This window comes from Triturus cristatus, chromosome 5_2, assembly GCF_964204655.1.
Source record: "Triturus cristatus chromosome 5_2, aTriCri1.1, whole genome shotgun sequence".
In the NCBI taxonomy this organism is placed as follows: Eukaryota; Metazoa; Chordata; class Amphibia; order Caudata; family Salamandridae; genus Triturus; species Triturus cristatus.
In genome coordinates this window covers 694,553,998-694,558,927 of record NC_140588.1, presented here as the reverse complement: position 1 = coordinate 694,558,927, position 4,930 = coordinate 694,553,998, and the positions used below count along the sequence as shown (strand labels likewise).

The 4,930-nt window shown below is 49.1% G+C and overlaps 1 pseudogene; it reads right to left on the bottom strand.

Annotated features, from left to right (window-relative positions):
• Positions 1–1,561: 1,561 nt before the first annotated feature.
• LOC146829136 (centromere protein L pseudogene) lies at positions 1,562–2,607 on the bottom strand (annotated as a pseudogene).
• Between the last annotated feature and the right edge of the window lie 2,323 nt (positions 2,608–4,930).

Genomic DNA, 4,930 nt, shown 5'->3' with positions numbered 1-4,930 from the left:
AGTGCGTGACATGCCTTGTTGCCCTGTAACATTTACGTCATGGTTAGTGTTGCCCTGACTACATCTCCCGGAATGCATTGCCTGTCTGCACTGACACGTGTGGACTGCAGTGTGATTCTCGTTTCACAATGGGGGATGTGGGATAGGGGTAGGGGGGGCTACATTGCTGTGCTTTCGTCTTACCTTGGTGTGTTGCGGCTCTGGCAGAGCTGTCGGCGTCCCCAAGACCCACGACGCTCTCCTGCTGGATTGTGGCCGCCACCAGCTCCTCCAGTTCGGTGAGGGCAGGTGCCCTGTTGGTTCCACCTCCGGTCTGGCTGGCCTCCTTCTGGATGTCGCCCATCTTCCTCTTGGTTACAATCCTCAGGTCATACCAGCGCTTTTTGAGGACCTCAATGTCCCTGTGGGTCACTCCCACAGCATTGACCTGCGCCTGGATGGCCAGCCATATGTTGCGCTTTTCCGCCTCAGGCACTTGCAGGGATTGCCTTCCAAACAGCTTCTGGTGCTGCTTCACCACCTCCTCCACCAGCACCTGGAGTTCCTTGGGGCTAAATTTCAGCTTCCTCCTCCTTTCCCCTCCGTCTTTCTGTGTTCTCTGGCTGGACATGCTGTTCGTTTACCCGCTCGCACATGCAACGGCTCCCTGCCTCTCCTCTGCACTCCAAGCCTCTCCAGGGTCGGCTAATTATGTACACCTGCCTGGGTGTGGCCACTTCGGCTAATTATGTACACCTGCCTGGGTGTGGGCACTTCCTGGTTGGGTGGGCTGTCGTTGCACAGGATTAGCTGTTTCGTCAAGTCATGTGATTTTATTTACCGAATCCGTACATACCGATTCGGTATTTTCCGATTCGGAAAATACCACCTCGGTATTTTCCGATTCGGTAAATACCACCTCGGTATTTTCCGATTCGGTAAATACCACCTCGGTATTTACCGATTCGGTGAATTCCGATTCGTGATTACCGAATGTTACCGAATCGGTAACTGTTACCGAATTTTTACCTACATATAACTTACCGATTCTAATTTACCGATTCGGTACGGCTCGGTATTTAAGAACCGGTAAAATGTATTTACCTACATGAGGCCCAGGGTGTTTGCTAGAAGAGTATGAATACTAACTAGGAAATTGAAGGTGTGAAACACAACTGTGTAGGTGATTAGATTGTAACAAATATCAGATGCCACATGATGAGCAGATCGAAGCCTGGTTAACACAGAACAAACATTCTATTCACAGTCCATTTGGAATTTGAAGGCAATGCCTCCTCTGACATTTTGATCATTCAAACACAACAGATTGAGCAACCATGCAAGCTAGGCAGCAGTGTCAAAGCAAATCTGCGAACAGACTCCAAGATGAAGCATCTTGAAATGGCTGAGAAATACGATCAGCCCCAAAGGGTCCTGGTATATTCTTGGATATTAGCATGGTATCCACAGCTCAAAGTGCCAGTTATTGTGCTCTAAGCGATGACAGGAGGGTGTGTTACTGAAATGCTCGACTTCACTTGTGTCTCTTAGAGAAAATGCAAGCGTTGCATTAGCCCAGTGGTTAATACTGTATTTGATTGATGGCCAGCTCTGTCAGTAATGCCAAGACCCGGATGAGATGATCGCTACACAGGAACTTTACTTTTCCTTCACAGTGAACTGAAGCCACAGAAGTGGAGACTTTCATGAATTTTGTGGCAGACAGATGCATCTTGAATTGACCGAAGAAATGTGAATACAAACAGTGGAAGAACAATTGCCCCTCCTCCTCTGTGACCTCATCCCGATTCTAATGAATATCGTCCCACAAGGCTCGAGCGTCTTCTGGATGTATGGCATAGGAAATGTCAAGGCTTTGTGGATGGATATGCACAGAAAACAAGAGTTCTGTTGGAGCGAGATGACTGTGCATGTCATAGCCCAGCCACATGGCAGCCATCCACAAGAGGTGCCGCAAGCTGATGGCCAAGTCACTAATGCAGCAGTCAAAGGTCTTCTGGAACCAGCTACCAATTAAAGCAGTGACAGTCTCAGTGTCATTCACTAGAAATAAAGGAAGGCATGTAAACGTTTCTGGTAAAAAGTCCAACACGTCTTCATCCCCAAAAGTACAGCAGAACCAGCCTGTCCATACCACTTTATCTTCTGAGTTTGAAGCTGCAAACAGTGGTTTTGACATTAGCTGGATTAGAATAGCATCCGGGTCACGTTCTCTGCCTTTGAGACCCAAGAGGGTAGACAGAGCCCCTTTCACAACGAGATCAAGCCCACCTGCACAGCCATCCCTTTCTGCTTTTCTGGTGCAATGAAGACAGAAAGCTGCCAGGAATAGTCCATGAGACTCGTATGAGAGAAAAATTACATTGTAGTCACACTATACAATTTCCACTGTTTACGCAGGAGTGGTGCTATTTTTTGTGAATCAGGACTTTCCTCCAGCTGGCTGTGTTGTGGGATTCTCCTTTTTGAGGGACCCCTGTGGAAGGGAGTGTTTCTACGAGCAGAGGTGAAGCCTCGATGGGGAAAGCCAGTGTTTGGAAAGTGGACTTCACGAGGGGCGGTGGTTGTGCCTGCAGGGGTGGAATCCCCAACTTCAGGAGCTTGCATAACCTATGCTGGCCCAGCGCCGCTCCACCACCTCTGCTGCCGGGCAGCACCGGACATCTTTAGATACCACAGGCAATTAGGCGCCAACATAACCTCACATATTACATCACTTGCATGTTGACTGATGCACGATGTTCGGAGGAGGAGGAGGAGCTGTGCACCACAGCCGTCTGCTGCTCCTCGGCTCTGTTACGGGCGCACAGCTCCCGACTCCGAATACATGTTTGCCGTCTGCTGTGGGCGATTCCCCGGTTACTTCCAGACGGCCGACAACTGGACAGATAGCCGAGTTCGCTTCCGGTCTGGGTCTGCTACAGTTTTGCATTGGCCCACGGAGGGCCCGGTGGACCAGGAGTCCCAGGTGGTAGGGACCAGTGTGAGGCTTGTGGAGGCCTGGTTCTTAGGTGTCACAGGATCCTTGTGGGGTCCTTGAGGACCTGAGCACAGCCTGAGGAGTGACAAAGGGGTTGAGGAGTGTGGCGGCCTTAAGAGTGCCACCAGTGAGTGCCCCCGGTAAGCTCCACGTAGGCAGCCCAGATAGTCTGGGTGAGGTCTGTGGATCCCGGAGTGCCCCACTTTGCCCTCCCACCAGTACCATCCACAGTCTTCAAGCCAGTGGCCACCTCACAGGGGCATCAGGAACAACTGGACTAACGGGGGCAGTGTTCGGACCCAAAAATCCTACGGCTCGATAATTCGCAGTGCGCCAACCAAAACAGGCGCAAACTACAACATTGCAGCTACCATCAAGGAACTCAAAGCAGCCCAAGCCCAGGGGAACTTATGAATGTGGGAAGAAGAAGAAGGCAGGAGGTGGATAGAGGGAATCAAAAGGACCACCAGCAGGCGAGCTAAGGTAAGCCTTCTGTTATCATTTAAAGAGCAACCTACATCAAGCCCATATACTAAGGGTCAAGGGTCGTTATAGCTCTAGGCCATCAGCCCTAAACCTTCTGCAATGTTTCCGATAAACATGGCACCCAAAAAGAAGACCTCTTGCCACTTAGAGGCTGACACAGTTAAGCACGAAGTTAGCGGCCCAATGACAACCAGGGTCACAAGAAGTACGACCCTGTTACTTAAGCAAGACCAACCCTCAGTAAATGCTTCCCATCAAGAGCTCATAACTCAATACTTCCATACAACAGATAGCCAACTAACAATTCTGGATTGCCCTTTGGAGGGGGCAGATGATGCGACAAACCATAAATTCTTAAGACTAGGTTCAAGCCAAAGTATGGCCGACCTTCCCTCTGATAGTAATCCCGCCTTACGGTACAGATCACACTCATGCCCCAGGGAAAGGGAAGCGTTTGACCTAGCTCTACCTATGGGGACCAAAGTGGCAGACGAGGGCAATAGCTGCATCGCCTGCCAAGTAAGAAACTGTGTTACACCGCCCATGGGATTCCATTGAATAAAGAGAACACTATGGAGCACTAATTAAGGCAAACGGTTTCCACTCTATAGAAGCACTAATCCACTGGTAAAGCGAGCAAGACATTGAAGCTCCAATTAAGGACCTAACACTATCTACCACAAGGTCTGTGCCACCTGCTTCGCCAGAAAACAGTCAAAAAGTCAACATCTCTGAGGCAGAAGATCTTACCGCCTCCTTTCATCAAAAATTAGAGCTAACATCGAAATAACCCTGGAACTCACCCCAAAATTATTTGGGAAAACCGAAGAAGTTACACAGAGACTCTGCAAATTAATGATCAGGAAAACCTTCATTTGAAAGCCATAAGAGAAGCACAAAACACCCTGTCTAGGGCGCTGTTATGGCAGTCAAAAAAAATGGAGGCTCAAATTGATCTCCTGCAATCAATTGCCCAGCGCCTGGTGAATCAGGATAATAGGATGGCAAACATGGAAACAATCATTCTCAGCAACCAGGACATGAAAGCCTGCTCATGCTCATGTATGGCATCATTGATAAGTGGGCCGAGCTGCCTGAGATATTAGGTGATATGGTAGCTATATCTAGAGGCAAAGGAGAGGCACTGACAGTGACCAGTGCATCTTTCAGACCAACAATAGGGAGAAATCTCCCATTAGTCTGAAACAACAAAGGCAGCCACCCGCCAAGTCCAGAAATAAAGGAATCAAAGGAAGGGCAAAGGAGCTATGCCATCCATGAAATCCAGAGAAGCACAGAAAGGTTCGAAGTATCCAGTAGTCATCGGGTGGCCAGCACAAGTGAAGGGGAAGAGCTCAAAAACAACATCCAGGGTGTAAAAGGAATTACAAGACCTGTCTCGGCAGAAGCCCTCCCCTCTCTAGGAGGGCCAAGAAGAAGCTGAAAAAACAGCTAAAAAAGATG